Here is a 22,541-nt window from a genome sequence, read left to right on the forward strand (position 1 = left end):
ACAAATATTTGGAACTAGACTGTCAATTCAGACATAGCATCAAAAAAGGTCATGGAAGTTGTCACCGATATAAAGCAGGATTGATGAAAATCCAGCAGGAAATGGTGTCAAAAGGCACAGTATCTTTTATTCATCTCCAGTTATTTTGTCCAAGGCACTGGATGCTGGCAGGATTGAAACATTTAAGAAATGCTTCACAAATCACATATAAGGACCTGCACATCTTTGAACAATGGGAGGAAACTGCAGCACCTGGCAGAAGCCCCTCGCAGACGCGGGGAGGACGTGTCAATTCCACACAGATATTTACCCAAGACTGGAATCTCAATTGGCTCCCCAGTGCATGAGCAACTCTAACCACTGAGCAACTACCTTGCCCAGAAGGGATTTTATAAGCGCATACATTATTTCCATTAAGACAGATCCAATCCTCTATGTCCAATCAAAATAACATATTGTAGATATCATGACAACAATCAGAAATGATTTTGAATAAGTCAATCAAAAAAATTGAAATAGTTTCCAAGCCGAAATACTAGATATGGTGCAGTTAAGATGAATAGCGCAACAACAAAAAGGCCATATTTTATGTGACGATCGGTAACACTTGAAAACTTGCAACAATTCGTCGCCAGTAGTGCTCTGAAGTGGCTTGATGGTGCACTCCTTCAGACACTGGAATGAAACTCCAAAGATCACAAATTCTCCTTCAATACCGTGTTATAACAGTGACTGCATCAACCTGTGTTTATGGGCCTGACTGGAAACCCACACAACATGCATAAACAAAAAGATAATCTAAGGTGACAGGAGAAAAAAATGTATGTATGCAACGTCTTTGAAAAGCAATTATTTGTAGCGGCTGCAAGCCCATAAGGAATCTCGTTTCGCAGATTATATTCATTTGCACTGCAGGTCATGCCAGTCAGAATCAGTTTTCGTTTCATGACAGACAACTAAAATGTCCATTACAATGAACGTTGGTTGATCAGAAGATTTTAAGTAAGGACTATGTCTTGTGTGAGCTGACGGCATTAGGGGATGGAGAAGGTACATGCACTGCTGGCATCTTGACACCATTGAATGAGCAAGCGTGGATGCAAAGGTTGTAACAGGTAACAATTGTACAGGCAATATCTTTTGAGCTCCTTCCGAGCAGGCCTGGAATACTCTAAAGCTGTGCTAGACCCTCACTTCCTCCACCTTACGTACGCTGCCTTTTCTTTTTGACAAGAAGCACCTCTGTACCCGTCATCCAAGGCTCCTGAATCTTACCCCTTCTTATCTGTCTCAGAGGAACAAATTTATACATCACTCGCAACAACTGCTCCTTGAACAGCCTCCACATGTCTGCTGCGCCCTTTCTGTGGAACAATTGCTCCCAATCTGTACTTCCCAACTCCTGTCTGATAGCATCATAGTTTCCTTGACCCCAGTGAAATATCTTCCCCTGGTAACTGCTCCTTTCACTTTCCATGGCTATGGTAAATGTGAGGCTCTTGCGGTCACTGTCACCAAAGTGTTCTCCCACCACGAGATCTGACACCTGTCCTGGCTCATCGCCGAGCACCAAATCCAAAATGGCCTCCCCCCTCGGCCTGTCCACATACTGAGTCAGGAAACCCTCCTGAACACACCTGACAAAAACGGCTCCATCCAAACCATCTGCACTAAGGAGGTTTCAATCTATATTGGGAAAGTTGAAGTCACCCACAACAACAACCCTGATACGTTTGCACTTTTCAACAATCTGCCGGCCAATGAGTTCTTCGATCTCCCAACCGCTATTTGGGGTCCGTAGAAAACCCCCAGTGAAGTGACTGCTGCCTTGCTGTTCCGAACGTCCACCCACACTGGCTCAGTCGACAAACCTTCCTTGGCAACCTCAGCCCATACCACCACAGTAGACAAGTCCTCAAAGGTTCTTTCAGCCGCCGTTATACTGTCCTTCACCAACAAAGCCACACCTCCCCCTCTTTTACCACCTTCCCAGACCTTAATCAAAGATCTAAACACGAGAACCTGCAACATCCATTCCTGACCCTCCTCTATCCATGCCTCCGAAATGGCCACAACATCGAAGTCCCAGGTACCTATCCAAGCTGCAACCTCACCTACATTATTCCGGATACTCCCGGCATTAAAGTCGTCACACTTCAATCCAGCTTGCTGTCTGCCAGCACACTCCTGTGACAGTGAGGTCCTGACCATGTCCTCCCTACGCTCATCCTCCTGTGTACTGGGACTACACCTCAGTTTCCCATCCCCCTTCTGAGCTAGTTTAAATCCAACCGAATGGCACTAGCCAATTTCCCACCCAGGATATTCGTGCCCCTCTCATTCAAGTGGAGACCGTCCTGTTTGTACAGGTCCCACCTTCCCCAGAACGAGCCCCAATTGTCCATGTACCTGAAGCCCTCCCACCTGCACCATCCCTGCAGCCACGTCTTCAGCTGAAATCTCTCCCTGTTCTTTGCCTCGCTATCACGTGGTACGGGTGACAAACCAGAGATGACCACTCTGCTTGTTCTAGCTCTCGGCTTCCACCCTAGCTCCCTCAAATCCTGCCTGACATCCCTATCCCTCTTTCTACCTATGCCGTTGGTGCCTATGTATATCACGACTTGGGGCTGGTCAGCCTCTCCCCTCAGGACCCTAAACACACGATCCGAGACATCACAGACCCTGGCACCTGGTCGGCAACACACCAATCGTGAGTCTCTTTCGTTCCCGGCAAATCTTCTATCAGTCCCTCCAACTATTGAGTCCCCAATGACTATCACTCTCTTCCTATCCCCGCTCCCCTTCTGTGCAAGAGGGACAGACTCTGTGCCAGAGACCTGCACCCTACTGCATACCCCTGCTAAGTCGTCCCCGGAACAGTATCCAAAATGGTATAGTTGTTTTTCAGGGGAGCTACTGCAGGGGATTTCAGGGGAACGACCACAGGGGAAGGTTGGTCAAGCTACACCGGGTAAATGTGCATTTTTGGCTGAAGAAACATGTGTTTCAATGTGAGCTAATGGAAGAAGCCATGGAGTCAAAGCTAAACATTTCGACAATAAGACAACCATTCTTAAAAGCAGCATACAGCGTGAAAAAGAAATGAGCTGCTTTAATATCCACTTAAAATTTATGTGGAATATCAGATGGAATTTTCTTATTGACTCCATTGTGCAATCATGTCAAGCTAAAAATGTTAACTGCATTAATTAATACTAACCAGAAATGGACTTTGTTGTAAATGGTTTGACGGTTTTCTGTATCTGGAACATCCCTTTTCCTTCTCCAACGAAGATCGTACCAACCTATGGTACCAAACTGTGAGTCAAACGGATGGGACACGTAATCTTTAAATTTCTCATCAAAACAGTCTAATCGTATGGTTCTGTGCAATAAAAGAGAAAGAATAAACATGTTTCCAACAATTTTGCTGATGTTTATGAACAGAATGCTCAAATTCAAAAAGTTTGGGCTGGCATGTCTGCTTCCTCCAGCCTGTTTAAACTGTTCCATTCAATGTGAAATTTGTCATAAGTTTTAGCACACAGGTCTATGTGATCTGCGCCACCACCTTCTATTAGTCATACATGCTTTCCCCCTCTTCCTGTAATACATTCCTTGAAGTGTTCAATGAGATTTTGATTTTAAATCATATCGTCATATTCTTTTGATTCTCAAGCATCAATGAATCTGATGTTGCCGCCATTCCATGCAGTGCACAGCACGTCAAACAGGAGTCTTACTCTTGCCATGAGCACTGAGGTAGTATGGGGTCACAACTGTCTCATAGTTCAGAATGAAATTCTACATATAGGGCTATGAAGAGTCATGCAGTTAATTTTATTTGACATGCTATTTCTTTTCTTCACAAATATGCTGGATTTAAAGTGATCTTCACCCTCATTTAAAATGAATTCAATATCCAACCATCTGTAAAACTAGCATATCCAAATTTTAATTTGAGTTCAGTGTTACACAAATATATGACTTTTTTAAAAATTATTTTCGAGTCAACATTAACATTTCATTCCCTGACAACGGGTGAACTTACTTTTAAACTGCAATTTTCCTTCGGTATTAATGGAGAGGTGAGCCTTTTTGCAAGCACCGAAAGGCTGGACCAGTTTATGCTAAAACTTACGGAACTGTAAGTTTCACAAATATGTTCCTATTAAACACTAATTCCTATTGAAGCAGTATGAAGCTAAATTCATTCAACTGGACAGCAAAAACGGTCAAGATTTTAAAAGCAAGCAACTATTTTGAACTCACTCTTCGAACTAAATTCCATCTTGGTGTGTGAGAGTCCATAGGTTCCTCACTCTCAACGAACCATTCAACTGTCATGCAATTACTGAAACACACAGACAAAAAACATCAATGTTAACAGTCACTAAGATTTTGAGAGTGATTTGGAATTCGTACTCAATACCCACTGGGGAAAATCTGTTCCAATCTGGATAGTACTCACTTATCACCATCCCACCTACCTTCCCTACCACCTCCTCCCCCTCAAAACTATTTGTTTCTGAGCTCCCTTCCACCCTCCATTTCTCAGGAAGGGTCCTGACCCAAAACCTCAACTTTCCTCAGCCTCTGATGCTGCCTGCCCTGCTGTGTTCCTCCAGCTCCACAATGTGTTATCTCAGACACCAACATTGGCAGTTCTTACTATCTGGATAACTCATTCTCACCTTGTCACAAGTGATTTATACTCATTATCTTTTCAGATGACGCATGTACATGTATATACATAAATATACATATTGCACTTTTATGCCTGAACCACTAACTGAGAGGATATTTTAAAAGAGTCTCTTCATATCTGCATGAAAGAGAAATCATCAAGGTCATAACTTTCATTTTAGGAATAAGTCGAACATTCAAAGTACTCACAGTCAGTGTCCCATTTCCTTGACCAGTCAATTTGATGTGAATCTTTCTTCCAAGTGGAAACTATAACAGCAATTATATTTGAGAGTCAAACACTTCATTGCATCACCAATATTTCCTTGTCTGTTTGAAGCATAAGATAATGAAATAATCATGGACAGATTGGCCAACAGTGTAATTTAATGTGTGTTATGGCAACTCAAAATCACAACCATTGAAGTGATCTTTAAAAAGCTACTGTCATACAACAGAGCACTTTTTGAGATGCAGTGATGAACATACTTCCTGAGATGCAAATAATATATGCCAAATTAATTCCAAAGAATACCTTTACAATTAAAAAGAAGCTAAAAATCTCTTTACATTGCGAAGCTTGTCAGATTGCTATTAGTCAATGGAAATCGTTCAGAACAATTATTTATTCCCAGATGAAAAGGAAGTGTATACATTTCATGACAACAAAATGTGAGGCTGGATGAACACAGCAGGCCAAGCAGCATCTCAGGAGCACTTTTGTGCTCCTGAGATGCTGCTTGGCCTGCTGTGTTCATCCAGCCTCACATTTTGTTGTCTTGGATTCTCCAGCATCTGCAGTTCCCATCATCTCGTATACATTTCATTTCCACATCTTATCCAAGAGAGAAAAAAAAAACACCTTCATGAATGCATTGTCAAACAAGAAGACTCAGAAAAAAAGTCATTTGGCCCATTGAATATTCCTCCATCATTTGGTGAGATCATGGTTGATCTCATTACATGTATCATGACACAGCATTTCCACCAAACCCTCCTTATAGCTAATACATTCCGATTCAAGTAACATCCTGGTAAATCTCTGTTTCTGGGCCATGCCTTGTCTTTCTAAATATTTTTTCAGTCATCTACAAATTTAGCCACAGCACATGCACCGCTTTCCTCCAAGTCATTAATAAACAAGCACAAGAGCTTTGGTTCCTTTAGCGCGTTCCTTCATTTGGTTCCTTCATTTCTTACTGACAAGCCAACCCTGGCATCTCTGTCCATTTGTATCGGAGATAATGGGAACTGCAGATGCTTCAGAATCCAAGATAACAAAGTGTGGATCTGGATGAACACAGCAGGATGAACACACAGAAGTAGAAGGGTCTCGGCACAAAACGTCAGCTTTTACGCTCCTGAGATGCTGCTTGGCCTGTTGTGCTCATCCAGCTCCACACTTTGTTATCTCTGTTCATTTGCCTGTTCTTTCTATCGGACATGAATCATTGGCTATTTCGTTCCCAACACTTATCCCCTAACAACCACCTCTCTGTGATACCCAGAGTGATGTATCTGTCAATTTCAATCTGCACCACAAACTCATTCACTTTGTTTCATACACTCCCTGCAATTCAATACAAGATCTTCAGTCTGGCATTTACAGCCACCCTTCTTATCTGCTGCAGCTGAAGTGAGACTCCTGACCATTTCCAAACTTTTTGTCCTATTACTTGCTCTGGAAACTTTGCTGAGCACTTACCAGCTTCTAACTTTTTCCACAATTTTCCATGCAACTGAGCTCACCCACTCCACACTTTTTATTTTAACGCCCTAGCCCCAGACCTAGCTCTGTATTTTGCGAGGATACTTGTCCCAATATGATTCTCGTTGAGCCTATAACACCAGAACGACTCCCTCCTTCCCCATACCGATGCCAATGTCCCATGAATTCAAACACATTTCTGCCATGCCACCATTTGAACAATGTACATCTATAATAATGTTCACACCGTGCCAAAATTGCTCAGATAATAATTCAGAGATTATTACCATTCTGGTTCTGCTTTCTCACCTCAGCACCTCGGTGCTCATAATCCCTCAGGAGAACCTCTTTCCTCTTTCTTCCATATCAATGGTACCTGTGTGGACCACGATAGCTGGATTTCTACTCCTCCCACTTCAAGTTCCTTTGTAGCCGAGATGGAATCTCCTGAACCTGGGCACCAGGCAGGCAACACTACTTTCGAGACTCTCGATCCTGGTCACAACGAACAGTGTTCATTCTCCTAACTATACTACCTCTGATTATAACTACATTTCACTTTTTATTCCCTCTTCAATGTCCCCCTGTACCACAGTGCTACAGTCAGTTTACTCATCTTCCCTATACCCTGCACTCTCATCCACACAGGAAGAAAGAATCTCAAACCTGTTAGATAAGATCAAAGGCCAAGGTTCCTTCTGCACTACATCCTGAAACCTTCCACCTGCCCTGTTCTTTGTCATTGGCCACTGACCAAGTTTCAGCTAGTTAATCTAAGGTGTGTGACTGCCTCCTGAAGCACAGCATTCCCCAGTAACTGTCCCCCACGTGATTTGTTGATTGGTAAAAACTGAGATTCCAGTTCATCAACCCTAAGCTGGAGTATGGGGCCTGACCACTCGCCCGTCACGTAGGTACAAATCATCATCTGGCCTGGCATCTCCATTTCAATTACTTCGATCTTAATTTGATTTGAAAACATTCTGGTCTTTTAGTTTGTAGCCTGTAAATATTTCTCCGATTTACTTTCAATCTGAAAGCTACCGATAATAGATTCTTAAACCAGTAGCGATCACCAACCAATGAACCTGGTTCACCCTCTCGGTCCCTGATTCTGGCTTCAATTCACCCTGTCTCAAAAAAAATGCTTACGAACTATCAGGCAAAAAAAGCAAGCAAATGGCACCTCTTACCCTCTGCACTGACTTACCGGATTGCCACCAAGTTCCCCAAAATATATATTCACTAGGTGCATTTCACTCGAGATGTGATCTCTCCTTCCAGAACGTGCAAAGTATACTGATCCATAGCAATATACTACCTTCAAAACCTCAGCTCTTAGCTTATTACTTTTGAGTACATTCTCAATGCTTTCTCCAAGTCCAAACACAACACATTTACTGGTTTTCCTCTGTTAATTCTCCTCCCAAAACTTCCTCCAAAAACCCAAACAAATTAGCCAGACATAATTTCTCTTTCATCAGGCTATGGTGATTCTGTTTGATTAGATTCTGATTTTCCAAATGTTCTGCTACTATTTTCTTCATAGTTGATTGCCACATATTTCCAACAATAGATGTTAGGCTGGTTCGGTTGTAGTTATCTTCTTTTTGCCTCTCTCCTTTTTAAACAGGGATGTCACATCAGCAGTTTTCCAGCCCTCAGATGCTTCTCTGGAATCTAAACCTTTTTGGGAAATTACAGTCAAAGCAGACACCGACTCTGAAGCTCATTGTTTAGAATCTTAGAAAGTAAACCATCACGGCAAAGAGTCCAATCTGCTTTCACTCCATTAGATTGTCTACTGCTACTTTTCTCATGGTAGTGATGGTGTGGTAGTGATGTGTTTAATTCCTCCCTGTGTTCTTTAGTAATAAGGGGATCCTTGAAGTATCTTCCACTGTAACGACTACCCTTTTCTCATTATCACTGATAATGGGAACTGCAGATGCTGGAGAATCCAAGATAACAAAGTGTGAAGCTGGATGAACACAGCAGGCCAAGCAGCATCTCAGGAGCACAAAAGCTGACGTTTCAGGCCTCGACCCTTTTCTCATTATCATTGTTTCTTGATTTAAAAATTAACCTGGCCGTTACAGCCTAGCATATGATTAATGGCATTACCTCTAAAACCTTCTTGGCTAAAGTGTTCAATAAATTGCTGCAACCTGAAAGAAGTAATTCTTCCCTGAATTAATGGGCAACCAATTTGAAAATGTGGCCTCTGGTCGTAAAATCTTTCACAAATGGGAGTAATCTCTACGGATATACACCATCAAGCCTCTTAAGAATCTTAAATGTTGAAAAAATAACATTGTTTTCAATCTTAAAAACGCCAATGAACGTAGTCCCTGCCTGCCCAACTTTCCTAAGCATAGCAATCCCCCCCGCCATTTCCGAAATCAACCCAGTCAACATGAGGTGTACGGCCTCCGCAGCATTCGCTCTGTGGCTGTACATGACTTGTCAGTTACCATCTTGCTGCTACAACTCTACTTCTATTAACGATGCAGTCCTCTGTCCATCCGAACATACTACCGTTGAACACACGGGCTCTTTTCCTTCGAGACACCTTACGAGCTGTACCTTATCAAATGCTTTGTTGAAATCTCAATGTACGACATCAACTGGTGGTCCTTCATCAGTAATGTTTGTTTCCTTCTCAAAGCACTGTAGCAAGTTTGTCAAGTATTATTTCCCCGTTATGAAAGGATGTTCACTCTGTAGGATGTTATAGCGCACTCAGTACCCTGTTATTTCATCTTTCATTGCCGGCATGAACATCTACCCAGGTTGACCTAAATTGGCAATACTTGCTTACTATTTTGTCCAAGTATCTTTGTAATAATGGTGTTATGTTCACCATCTTTCAATCCTCTGCGAATTTTCCACAATCTAAGGATTCTTGGAACATTATCATCAGTGCCTCCATTGTATCTGTCGCTGCGCTGTTCAACATGAGAGGATACAACTCATCACACACCTTGGATATTTTCTCTACTGATTGGAGTCATGTTTGGAATTCTGTGCAGTGACATTCACTTTTAACAGTTTGCTAAATACTACCAGGAACAGAAATTGTGATCCAGCTGCAACTAAACTAAAGCTTTCAGCACAGAAGGAAGTGTTTCAATTCATTATGAACCCAATAACTCCTGAAAAGGGCAATACAATTTGCCTCAGTCCATAAATGTTCTTCCTCCAACATCCTGAGATGCATCATCTGTATTTCTTCAAATTTACCACAGATTCTGTTTCAATCATCCTTTCAGCAATACGCATGACAACAATTCGGCATTTTTAGTCCCCGTGTAGCCTCCGTTGCACATGTGCATTGTTAGATGATTATTTATTTGCGTGCCTGCTTTTTTGCTCGAATGGATAAAGGTAAATTTCTGTTCTTTTGTCATCAGAGCTATTGCCTCCTCACTCTCATCTTCCTTGTTTTATCCTGTGCTGGAATATTTAATTTGTTGACATATCTGAAATATGTTGTTGAATGGATCGGGTTTTGTAACATTGCATTCCCCATAGACCACCTACCGATGCTGTTGCTTGTTCTCACAGTTATTATCTTGCAGAGTGGAAAATGCAGTTTGAAAGCAATGGAACATTATCGATGAAGAAGTTGATGCATAAATTGCTGCGATCTTCCAAACTACAAACTCACCTTCAATTCTTTCTCGGTCAGAGCATTATGCCGGCGCATATGAATCGTGTTCTCAATGGGACTTCCAAAACCATGGAATTGAATTTTCATGTTGATTTCTTCTTCCCTCTTCAGAAATGCAAAGTAGTATCGTGATGAAGCTTCCAAGGCGATGATTGTGTCCTTCAATGAACGGAAAAGTGACTTTTAGATTCACGGAAATATTTCACTACTTCTATAGACATGAAAGGCAAACATTCTCCCTGCATATGACCCAGTCTCATTTTATCGTATCTTTCTGATTTTACATGCCACGGGATAATCATTGCAGTGTAACAGAAATGTTGATCATGGAAATTTATCACTGTTTTCATAAATAATGGCAAATTTTCAACATCTTGCAATTGTATGAAGGCTCAGTCTCATCACACCTCGCCTGCTGCACAAAGACATTCTTACACTGCTTTGAATGTCAGGGCTGAAACAAAACACAATCATGACACAAATGCATCAACACACCACTTTCAACAGGATCTGATATCCTTGCCAGGCACTGGAGGGGTTGCGGAGACTGGTGAGTGGATAAAGTCATTCCTCTGTTCAAGCAGGAAAACAGGGACTTTCCAGGAAACGACAGACTGGTGAGTGTCTCATGTCTCAAAAGTATGGGCTAATAAGGGACAGCCAGCATGGTATTATGCAAGGCAGGTTATGTCTTACCAAGTCAGTTGAAGTTTTCAAGGAGGTGACAAGGGTGATCAATTCGGATCGAACAGTTGATAACATATACATGGATTTTACGAAGGTTTTCAATAAGGTCCCTCATGGTATGCTCATCCAGAAGATTAAGATCCATGAGATCCATGGTGACTTGGCCTGCCCATATAAGGCAGACGGTAGCGGTGGAAGGCTGACAAAGATAACACAGTATAGGGCTGGAGGAACACAGCAGGCCAGGCAGCATCAACAATGTCAGCTTTCCTGTTCCTCTGATGCTGCCTGACCTGCTGCGTTCCTCCAGCTCCACACTTGGTTAACTCTGATTCCAGCATCTGCAGTTCTTGCCGTCTCAGTGGTGGAAAGCTGTTTTTCTGGCTGCAGCTCAGTGACGAGTGGTGTTCCGCATCGATGTGATTTCTGCTGTTTGTGATATGTGTAAATGACTTGGTTGCAAATGCAGATGGGGGATCACTAAGTTTGCAGATGATATAAGGACCAGTGGACTTGTGGACAGCATGGAAGGTTGTCAAAGGACACAGCAAGATACAGACCAATTGCAAACACGAGCGGAGAAATGGCCGATGGAATTTAATCTGGGCAGGCATGAGGTGTTGCATTTTAGGAGACCAAGTGTTAAGGAAAGGGATACACAGTTAATGGCAGGACCCCAAACAGCAGTGATGTCCAGAGGGATCTTGGGGTCCCAGACCATAACTCCCTGACAGTAGCCACACAAGTAGATAGGGTGGTCAAGAAGGCATATTGCATGCTTGCCTTTATTCATAGGGGAACTCAGTGCAAGAGTCAGGATGTCACATTGCAGCTTTACAAGACTTTGGTGAGACCACACAGAGTATTGCATTCAATTCTGGCCACCACATTACACTAAGGATGTGCAGGCTTTGGACAGGGTGCAGAAGAGATTTACCAGCATGCTGACTGGAATAGAGGGTATGAACGAGAGGGAGAAGCTGGAAAAACTCTTCATTTTCTCTGGAGCAGTAGAAGCTGAGGGCAGGCTTGATAGAAGTCTATAAAATTAGGAGATACATAAATACAGCTAACGGTCAGAAAATTTCTCCCCCGGAGTTGAAGTGTCCACTATTAGGGGGCATGCATTTAAGCTGAGAGGGGGGGAAGTTCAAAAGAGATGTGAGGGGCAAATATTTCACACTGAGCATGTTAAAAGTGTGGAATACAGTGCCCGGGGTGGTAGTGGATGCAGATACGATGAAAGCATTTAAAAGGGACTTTTAGTTAAGTGCGCGAATAGGTAAGGAATGGAGGACTATGGATCAAGGACAGGCAGAAGGGATTATTTCATTTGTTGTCATGTTTGGCCCAACATGGTGGGCCAAAGGGCACATTCCTGTTGCTGTCGTGTTCCAAGTTTTATGCTCACTTGTATCATGATTGCAAAAAGTAGGATTGGGAAGAATTTTTGAGAAGCGTTTGTGAACATTATTTCATGTAAGGACAAACGGGATAAGGATCAGGTGACACAGCACAAACAGATTTTGGAGCCCATGATGAATCATAGGGACCTCACAAGCACCAATGATCAGAGGGATCTCAGGATCTTGATGTGCATGCCTGTTGATCCCCCAATGTAATGGACCAGGTCGTTGAAGTGGTTTGGAAGGCACATTGGATACTTGTCTTTATTAGACTTAATATTAAGTGATAGAGTTTCAGAATAGGCAGGGTATGTACAAAATGTTGGTTAGGCCCAACAGTGAAGTCAACGGTGAGAAAATACAGTGAGACTTGGACAACGATCAGGCTTGGCCTGATGAAGGTTAAGTTACATTTGCGCCACACAAGTGCTAAGCAGCAATCAGCTCCAACAAGAGAGAATATGACCACATCAAAAAAATTCCATGTCCTTACCCTCACATCATCCTCACATTTATTTTTTTTTTTAAACGTGCAAGTGCTATCCAAGCCATGCAAGGCTATGGGCCAGGTGTTGGAAATGAGGTTAGAACAATTCAGTGCTTGTCCTTGACTGTCACAGAATCCGTGAGCTGAAGAATGTATTTCTCCTGTATTGTAGACGACTCAGGTGCTTGGCTATCCACGAAACCAAGGTTAACACTGATCTAAAACTAAACTGGGTCAGTTATACAATCAGCAGTAGCCAGGTCCATGGTACAAACCACCCTGCTGTGGGACAGGGTCAGGCAAATCCAAGTGAGCGAACGTGGTTGGAGACTCATTCGTTGGGGGCATAGATTCTGTAGCCACATTTGAGACACCAGGGCTGCGTGTTGCATCCCTGCTGCCAAGGTCAAGGGCATCTCTGATTGGGTGTCAGAAATTCTTAAGGGGGAGGGTGAGCAGCCAGAGGCCACTGTGCACGTTGGTACCAATGACATAGGCAGAAAGAGGGATGACATCCTGCGGACTGTGTACAAGGAGTTAGCAAAGAGGCTGAAAGGCAGGACCGAGAGGGTAATAATTTATGGGTTACCACGAGTGCCACATGTTAGTGAGTTAAGTCAGAGAAAGATAGGTGAGATGAAAATGCATGGTTAAGGAGCTGGCACAGGGGGCTGGATTTCCGATTCATGGATAATTGGGACCATTTCTGAGCAAGGGGTGACCTGTGTAAGAGGGATGGGAGGCAAGACGCTGTGAGCGGGTCAGGGCTGCGGAGGCCGGTCCCTGTGAGCGGGTCAGGGCTGCGGGGGCCAGTCCCTGTGAGCGGGTCAGGGCTGCGGGAGCAGGTCCCTGTGAGCGGGTCAGGGCTGCGGGGGCCGGTCCCTGTGAGCGGGTCAGGGCTGCGGGGGCGGGTCCCTGTGAGCGGGTCAGGGCTGCGGGGGCGGGTCCCTGTGAGCGGGTCAGGGCTGCGGGGGCCGGTCCCTGTGAGCGGGTCAGGGCTGCGGGGGCCGGTCCCTGTGAGCGGGTCAGGGCTGCGGGGGCCGGTCCCTGTGAGCGCGACAGGGCTGCGGGGGGCAAGTCGCTGAGAGCGGGTCAGGGCTGCGGGGGGCAAGTCGCTGTGTGCGGGTAAGGCCTGCGGGGGGCAAGTCGCTGTGAGCGGGTAAGGGCTGCGGGGGGCAAGTCGCTGTGAGCGGGAGAGGGCTGCGGGGGGCAAATCCCTGTCAGCACGACAGGGCTGCAGGGGCCAGTCCCTGTGAGCGGGTCGGGCTGCGGCGGCCAGTCCCTGTGAGCGGCTCAGGGCTGCGGGGGCCAGTCCCTGTGAGCGGGACAGGGCTGCGGGGGCCTGTCCCCTGAGCGGGACATGGATGCGGGGGCCAGTCCCTGTGAGCGGGACAGGGCTGCGGGGGCCAGTCCCTGTGAGCGGGACAGGGCTGCGGGGGCCAGTCCCTGTGAGCGGGACAGGGCTGCGGGGGACAGTCCCTGTGAGAGAGTCAGGGCTGCGGGGGCCAGTCCCTGTGAGCGGGTCAGGGCTGCGGGGGCCAGTCCCTGTGAGCGGGTCAGGGCTGCGGGGGCCAGTCCCTGTGAGCGGGACAGGGCTGCGGGGGACAGTCCCTGTGAGCGGGACAGGGCTGCGGGGGACAGTCCCTGTGAGCGGGTCAGGGCTGCGGGGGACAGTCCCTGTGAGCGGGTCAGGGCTGCGGGGGACAGTCCCTGTGAGCGGGACAGGGCTGCGGGGGCCAGTCCCTGTGAGCGGGACAGGGCTGCGGGGGCCAGTCCCTGTGAGCGGGACAGGGCTGCGGGGGCCAGTCCCTGTGAGCGGGACAGGGCTGCGGGGGCCAGTCCCTGTGAGCGGGTCAGGGCTGCGGAGGCCAGTCCCTGTGGCGGAACAGGGCTGCGGGGGCCAGTCCAAGTCAGCGGGACAGGGCTGCGGGGGACAGTGCCTGTGAGCGGGACAGGTCTGCGGAGGCCAGTCCCTGTGATCGGGTGAGGGCTGCGGTGGCAAATAGCTGTCAGGGGGTCAGGGCTGCGGGGCCAGTCCCTGTGAGCGGGTCAGGGCTGCGGGGGACAGTCCCTGTGAGCGGGTCAGGGCTGCGGGGGACAGTCCCTGTGAGCGGGTCAGGGCTGCGGGGGCCAGTCCCTGTGAGCGGGTCAGGGCTGCGGGGGCCAGTCCCTGTGAGCGGGTCAGGGCTGCGGGGGCCAGTCCCTGTGAGCGGGTCAGGGCTGCGGGGGCCAGTCCCTGTGAGCGGGTCAGGGCTCCGGGGGCCAGTCCCTGTGAGCGGGTCAGGGCTGCGGGGGCCAGTCCCTGTGAGCGGGTCAGGGCTGCGGGGGCCAATCCCTGTGAGCGGGCGAGGGCTGCGGTGGCAAATAGCTGTCAGCGGGACGGGGCTGCGGGGGCCATTCCCTGTGAGCGGGTGAGGGCTGCGGTGGCAAATAGCTGTCAGGGGGTCAGGGCTGCGGGGGCCAGTCCCTGTGAACGGGTCTGGGCTGCGGTGGCAAATAGCTGTCAGGGGGTCAGGGCTGCGGGGGCCAGTCCCTGTGAGCGGGTCAGGGCTGCGGGGGACAGTCCCTGTGAGCGGGTCAGGGCTGCGGGGGACAGTCCCTGTGAGCGGGTCAGGGCAGCGGGGGCAAGTCCCTGTGAGCGGGTCAGGGCAGCGGGGGCCAGTCCCTGTGAGCGGGTCAGGGCTGCGGGGGACAGTCCCTGTGAGCGGGTCAGGGCTGCGGGGGACAGTCCCTGTGAGCGGGTCAGGGCTGCGGGGGACAGTCCCTGTGGCGGGACAGGGCTGCGGGGGCCAGTCCATGTCAGCGGGACAGGGCTGCGGGGGACAGTGCCTGTGATCGGGTCATGGCTGCGGGGGCCAGTCCCTGTGAGCGGGTGAGGGCTGCGGTGGCAAATAGCTGTCAGGGGGTCAGGGCTGCGGGGGCCAGTCCCTGTGAGCGGGTCAGGGCTGCGGGGGCCAGACCCTGTGAGCGGGTCTGAGCTGCGGGGGACAGTCCCTGTGAGCGGGTCACGGATGCGGGGGACAGTCCCTGTGAGCGGGTCAGGGCTGCGGCGGACAGTCCCTGTGAGCGGCTCAGGGCTGCGGGGGACAGTCCCTGTGAGCGGCTCAGGGCTGCGGGGGACAGTCCCTGTGAGCGGCTCAGGGCTGCGGGGGACAGTCCCTGTGAGCGGCTCAGGGCTGCGGGGGACAGTCCCTGTGAGCGGCTCAGGGCTGCGGGGGACAGTCCCTGTGAGCGGCTCAGGGCTGCGGGGGACAGTCCCTGTGAGCGGCTCAGGGCTGCGGGGGACAGTCCCTGTGAGCGGCTCAGGGCTGCGGGGGACAGTCCCTGTGAGCGGCTCAGGGCTGCGGGGGACAGTCCCTGTGAGCGGGTCAGGGCTGCGGGGGACAGTCCCTGTGAGCGGGTCAGGGCTGCGGGGGCCAGTCCCTGTGAGCGGGTCAGGGCTGCGGGGGCCAGTCCCTGTGAGCGGGCGAGGGCTGCGGTGGCAAATAGCTGTCAGCGGGACGGGGCTGCGGGGGCCATTCCCTGTGAGCGGGTGAGGGCTGCGGTGGCAAATAGCTGTCAGGGGGTCAGGGCTGCGGGGGCCAGTCCCTGTGAACGGGTCTGGGCTGCGGTGGCAAATAGCTGTCAGGGGGTCAGGGCTGCGGGGGCCAGTCCCTGTGAGCGGGTCAGGGCTGCGGGGGACAGTCCCTGTGAGCGGGTCAGGGCTGCGGGGGACAGTCCCTGTGAGCGGGTCAGGGCAGCGGGGGCAAGTCCCTGTGAGCGGGTCAGGGCAGCGGGGGCCAGTCCCTGTGAGCGGGTCAGGGCTGCGGGGGACAGTCCCTGTGAGCGGGTCAGGGCTGCGGGGGACAGTCCCTGTGGCGGGACAGGGCTGCGGGGGGCAAGTCGCTGTGAGCGGGTCAGGGCTGCGGGGGGCAAGTCGCTGTGAGCGGGTCAGGGCTGCGGGGGGCCAGTCCCTGTGAGCGGGTCAGGGCTGCGGGGGCCAGTCCCTGTGAGCGGGACAGGGCTGCGGGGGACAGTCCCTGTGAGCGGGACAGGGCTGCGGGGGCCAGTCCCTGTGAGCGGGTCAGGGCTGCGGAGGCCAGTCCCTGTGGCGGAACAGGGCTGCGGGGGCCAGTCCATGTCAGCGGGACAGGGCTGCGGGGGACAGTGCCTGTGAGCGGGACAGGTCTGCGGAGGCCAGTCCCTGTGATCGGGTGAGGGCTGCGGTGGCAAATAGCTGTCAGGGGGTCAGGGCTGCGGGGCCAGTCCCTGTGAGCGGGTCAGGGCTGCGGGGGACAGTCCCTGTGAGCGGGTCAGGGCTGCGGGGGACAGTCCCTGTGAGCGGGTCAGGGCTGCGGGGGCCAGTCCCTGTGAGCGGGTCAGGGCTGCGGGGGCCAGTCCCTGTGAGCGGGTCAGGGCTGCGGGGGCCAGTCCCTGTGAGCGGGTCAGGGCTCCGGGGGCCAGTCCCTGTGAGCGGGTCAGGGCTCCGGGGGCCAGTCCCTGTGAGCGGGTCAGGGCTGCGGGGGCCAATCCCTGTGAGCGGGCGAGGGCTGCGGTGGCAAATAGCTGTCAGCGGGACGGGGCTGCGGGGGCCATTCCCTGTGAGCGGGTGAGGGCTGCGGTGGCAAATAGCTGTCAGGGGGTCAGGGCTGCGGGGGCCAGTCCCTGTGAACGGGTCTGGGCTGCGGTGGCAAATAGCTGTCAGGGGGTCAGGGCTGCGGGGGCCAGTCCCTGTGAGCGGGTCAGGGCTGCGGGGGCCAGTCCCTGTGAGCGGGTCAGGGCTGCGGGGGACAGTCCCTGTGAGCGGGTCAGGGCAGCGGGGGCAAGTCCCTGTGAGCGGGTCAGGGCAGCGGGGGCCAGTCCCTGTGAGCGGGTCAGGGCTGCGGGGGACAGTCCCTGTGAGCGGGTCAGGGCTGCGGGGGACAGTCCCTGTGAGCGGGTCAGGGCTGCGGGGGACAGTCCCTGTGGCGGGACAGGGCTGCGGGGGCCAGTCCATGTCAGCGGGACAGGGCTGCGGGGGACAGTGCCTGTGATCGGGTCATGGCTGCGGGGGCCAGTCCCTGTGAGCGGGTGAGGGCTGCGGTGGCAAATAGCTGTCAGGGGGTCAGGGCTGCGGGGGCCAGTCCCTGTGAGCGGGTCAGGGCTGCGGGGGCCAGACCCTGTGAGCGGGTCTGAGCTGCGGGGGACAGTCCCTGTGAGCGGGTCACGGATGCGGGGGACAGTCCCTGTGAGCGGGTCAGGGCTGCGGCGGACAGTCCCTGTGAGCGGCTCAGGGCTGCGGGGGACAGTCCCTGTGAGCGGCTCAGGGCTGCGGGGGACAGTCCCTGTGAGCGGCTCAGGGCTGCGGGGGACAGTCCCTGTGAGCGGCTCAGGGCTGCGGGGGACAGTCCCTGTGAGCGGCTCAGGGCTGCGGGGGACAGTCCCTGTGAGCGGCTCAGGGCTGCGGGGGACAGTCCCTGTGAGCGGCTCAGGGCTGCGGGGGACAGTCCCTGTGAGCGGCTCAGGGCTGCGGGGGACAGTCCCTGTGAGCGGGTCAGGGCTGCGGGGGACAGTCCCTGTGAGCGGGTCAGGGCTGCGGGGGACAGTCCCTGTGAGCGGGTCAGGGCTGCGGGGGCCAGTCCCTGTGAGCGGGTCAGGGCTGCGGGGGCCAGTCCCTGTGAGCGGGCGAGGGCTGCGGTGGCAAATAGCTGTCAGCGGGACGGGGCTGCGGGGGCCATTCCCTGTGAGCGGGTGAGGGCTGCGGTGGCAAATAGCTGTCAGGGGGTCAGGGCTGCGGGGGCCAGTCCCTGTGAACGGGTCTGGGCTGCGGTGGCAAATAGCTGTCAGGGGGTCAGGGCTGCGGGGGCCAGTCCCTGTGAGCGGGTCAGGGCTGCGGGGGACAGTCCCTGTGAGCGGGTCAGGGCTGCGGGGGACAGTCCCTGTGAGCGGGTCAGGGCAGCGGGGGCAAGTCCCTGTGAGCGGGTCAGGGCAGCGGGGGCCAGTCCCTGTGAGCGGGTCAGGGCTGCGGGGGACAGTCCCTGTGAGCGGGTCAGGGCTGCGGGGGACAGTCCCTGTGGCGGGACAGGGCTGCGGGGGCCAGTCCATGTCAGCGGGACAGGGCTGCGGGGGACAGTGCCTGTGATCGGGTCATGGCTGCGGGGGCCAGTCCCTGTGAGCGGGTGAGGGCTGCGGTGGCAAATAGCTGTCAGGGGGTCAGGGCTGCGGGGGCCAGTCCCTGTGAGCGGGTCAGGGCTGCGGGGGCCAGACCCTGTGAGCGGGTCTGGGCTGCGGGGGACAGTCCCTGTGAGCGGGTCACGGATGCGGGGGACAGTCCCTGTGAGCGGGTCAGGGCTGCGGCGGACCGTCCCTGTGAGCGGCTCAGGGCTGCGGCGGACAGTCCCTGTGAGCGGCTCAGGGCTGCGGGGGTCAGTCCCTGTGAGCGGCTCAGGGCTGCGGGGGGCAAGTCGCTGTGAGCGGGTCAGGGCTGCGGGTGGCAAGTCGCTGTGAGCGGGTCAGGGCTGCGGGGGGCCAGTCCCTGTGAGCGGGTCAGGGCTGCGGGGGGCAAGTCGCTGTGAGCGGGTCAGGGCTGCGGGGGGCCAGTCCCTGTGAGCGGGTCAGGGCTGCGGGGGGCCAGTCCCTGTGAGCGGGTCAGGGCTGCGGGGGGCCAGTCCCTGTGAGCGGGTCTGGGCTGCGGGGGACAGTCCCTGTGAGCGGGTCACGGATGCGGGGGACAGTCCCTGTGAGCGGGTCAGGGCTGCGGCGGACAGTCCCTGTGAGCGGGTCAGGGCTGCGGCGGACAGTCCCTGTGAGCGGCTCAGGGCTGCGGGGGACAGTCCCTGTGAGCGGCTCAGGGCTGCGGGGGACAGTCCCTGTGAGCGGCTCAGGGCTGCGGGGGACAGTCCCTGTGAGCGGGTCAGGGCTGCGGGGGGCCAGTCCCTGTGAGCGGGTCAGGGCTGCGGGGGGCCAGTCCCTGTGAGCGGGTCAGGACTGCAGGGGGCCAGTCCCGGTGCGCGGGTCAGGGCTGCGGGGGCCAGTCCCTGTCAGCGGGACAGTACTGCGGAGTAAATCGCTGTGAGCGGGTCGGGACTGCAGGGGGCAAGTTGCTGTGAGCGGGTCAGGGCTGCGGGACCCAGTCCCTGTGAGCGGGACAGGGCTGCGGGACCCAGTCCCTGTCAGAGGGTCAGGGCTGCAGGGGCAAGTCGCTGTGAGCGGGTCAGGGCTTCGGGGCCCAGGCCGCTGTGAGCGGGTCAGGCCTGCGGGGCCCGGTCCCTGGAAACGGGTCAGGGCAGCGGCGGCAAGCCGCTTCGAGCGGGTTAGGGCGGTGGGGGCAGGCCGCTGCGAGCGGGTCTGGGCTGCGGGGGCAATACGCTGTGAGCGGGACAGCGCTGATGGGGCCAAGCCGCTGTGAGCGGGTCAAGGCGGCGGGGCCCAGTCCATCCAGCGGGTGAGGAGGGCGGGGGCAGGTCGCTGCGAGCGGGTCAGGGCGGCGGGGACCCGTCCCTGTGAGCGGGACACGACTGCGGGGAGGCAATACCATGTGAGCGGGACAGGGCTGCGGGGCCCAGTCCGCTGTGAGCGGGACACGGCTGCGTGGGCCAGTCCCTGTGAGCGGGACACGGCTGCAGGGGGCAATACGCTGTGAGCGGGTCAGGGCTGCGGAACCCAGTCCCTGTGAGCGGGTCAGGGCTACTAGGCCCAGGCCGCTGTGAGCGGCTCACGGCTGCGGGGCCCAGGCCCTGTCAGCGGGTCAGGGCGGCGGGGGCAGGCCGCTGTGAGCGGGTCAAGGCGCAGGGGTCAGGCCGCTGTGAGCGGGACAGGGCTGCGGGGCCCAGGCCACGGTGAGTGGGTCAGGGAGAAGGGGGCAAGCCGCTGTGAGCGGGTCAGGGCGGCGGGGCCCAGGCCGCTGCAAGCGGGTCAGGGCGGCGGGGGCAGGCCGCTGCGAGCCTGTCAGGGCGGCGGGGGCAGGCCGCTGCGAGCGGGTCAGGGCGCCGGGGCCCAGTCACTGCCAGCGGGTCAGGACTGAGGGGGCAGGCCGCTGTGAGCGGGTCAGGACTGCAGGGGGCAATACGCTGTGAGCGGGTCAGGGCTTCGGGGCCCAGGCCGCTGTTAGCAAGTCAGGGCGGCGGGGCCTGGTCCCTGTCAGGGCGACAGGGCTGCGGGGGCCAGTCCGGGAGCGGGTCAGGGCTGCGGGGGACAGTCCCTGTGAGTGGGACAGGGCTGTGGGGGGCATTACGCAGTCAGCGGGACACGGCTGCGGGGGTCAGTCACTGTGAGCGGGACAGGGCTGTGGGGGGCAGTACGCTGTGAGCGGGACAGGACTGCGGGGGGCAAGTCGCTGTGAGCGGGACACGGCGCGGGGGCCCGTTCCTGTGAGCGGGTCAGGGCGGCGGGGCCCAGGCCGCAGCAAGCGGGTCAGGGCAGCGGAGCCAGAGTCCCTGTGAGCGGGTCAGGGCTGCGGGGGCCAGTCCCTGTGAGCGGAACACGGCTGCGGGGGGCAGTACGCTGTGAGCGGGTCAGGGCTGCGGGGCCCAGGCCGCGGTGAGTGGGTCAGGGCGGCGGGGGCAGGCCGTTGTGAGCGGGTCAGGGCTTCGGGGCCCAGGCCGCTGTTAGCAAGTCAGGGCGGCGGGGCCTGGTCCCTGTCAGGGCGACAGGGCTGCGGGGGCCAGTCCGGGAGCGGGTCAGGGCTGCGGGGGACAGTCCCTGTGAGGGGGTCAGGACTGAGGGGGCAGGCCGCTGTGAGCGGGTCAGGACTGCAGGGGGCAATACGCTGTGAGCGGGTCAGTGCTTCGGGGCCCAGGCCACTGCGAGCGGGTCAGGGCGGCGGGGCCAGGGTCCCTGTCAGGGCGTCAGGGATGCGGGGGACAGTCCCTGTGAGGGGGTCAGGGGTGGAGGGACCAGACCCTGTAAGCGGGACACGGCTGCGGGGGGCAGTACAATGTGAGCGGGTCAGGACTGCTGGGGGCCAGGCCCTGTGAGCGGGTCAGTGCTGCGGGGGGCAATACCAAGTGAGCGGGACAGGGCTGCGGGGCCCAGTCCGCTGTGAGCGGGACACGGCTGCGGGGGGCCGTACGCTGTGAGCGGGTCAGGGCTGCAGGGCCCAGTCCCTGTGAGCGGGTCAGGGCTGCAGGGCCCAGTCCCTGTGAGCGGGTCAGGGCTGCAGGGCCCAGTCCCTGTGAGCGGGTCAAGGCTGCGGGGGCCAGACCCTGTGAGCGGGACAGGGCTGCAGGGGGGCAGTGAGCTGTGAGCGGGACAGGACTGCTGAGGGCCAGTCGCTGTGAGCAGATCAGGGCTTTTGGGGCCAGTTTCTGTGAGCAGGACACGGCTGCGGGGGGCAGTACGCTGTGAGCAGGTCAGGGCTGCGGGGGCCAGACCCTGTGAGCGGGACAGGGCTGCAGGGGGGCAGTGCGCTGTGAGCGGGACAGGGCTGCTGAGGGCCAGTCCCTGTTAGTGAGCCACAGCTGCGGGGGGCAGTCCCTGTGAGCGGGTCAGGGCTGCGGGGGCCAGTCGCTGTGAGCAGATCAGGGCTTTTGGGCCAGTTTCTGTGAGCAGGACACGGCTGCGGGGGGCAGTACGCTGTGAGCAGGTCAGGGCTGCGGGGGCAAGTCCCTGTTAGTGGGTCAGGGCTGCGGGCGCCAGTCGCTGTGAGCGGGACATGGCTGCAGGGTCAGTACGCTGTGAGCGGGTCAGGGCTCCGAGGGCCAGACCCTGTAAGCGGGACACGGCTGCCGGGGGCAGTACGCTGTGAGCGGGACAGGACTGCTGGGGACAAGTCACTGTGAGCAGGACACGGCTGCGGGGGGCAGTACGCTGTGAGCGGGTCAGGGCTGCGGGCGCCCGTCCCTCTGAGCGGGACACGGCTGCGGGGGGCAATACCATGTGAGCGGGACAGGGCTGCGGCTTCAATCCGCTGTGAGTAGGACAGGGCTGCGGGGG

At 54.9% G+C, this 22,541-nt stretch overlaps 1 long non-coding RNA gene across 1 annotated transcript in view; it reads right to left on the reverse strand.

Annotated features, from left to right (window-relative positions):
• The window catches only part of LOC132207932 (uncharacterized), a 77,615-nt gene that overhangs the window by 37,677 nt on the left and 17,397 nt on the right, over positions 1-22,541 (reverse strand). The window contains exon 2 of the long non-coding RNA XR_009444021.1: positions 3,224-3,388. This is a non-coding gene — a long non-coding RNA (uncharacterized LOC132207932). The remainder of the gene's footprint in view (positions 1-3,223; positions 3,389-22,541) is intronic.

The sequence above is a fragment of the Stegostoma tigrinum genome, unplaced genomic scaffold, assembly GCF_030684315.1.
Source record: "Stegostoma tigrinum isolate sSteTig4 unplaced genomic scaffold, sSteTig4.hap1 scaffold_213, whole genome shotgun sequence".
NCBI classification, from domain to species: domain Eukaryota; kingdom Metazoa; phylum Chordata; class Chondrichthyes; order Orectolobiformes; family Stegostomatidae; genus Stegostoma; species Stegostoma tigrinum.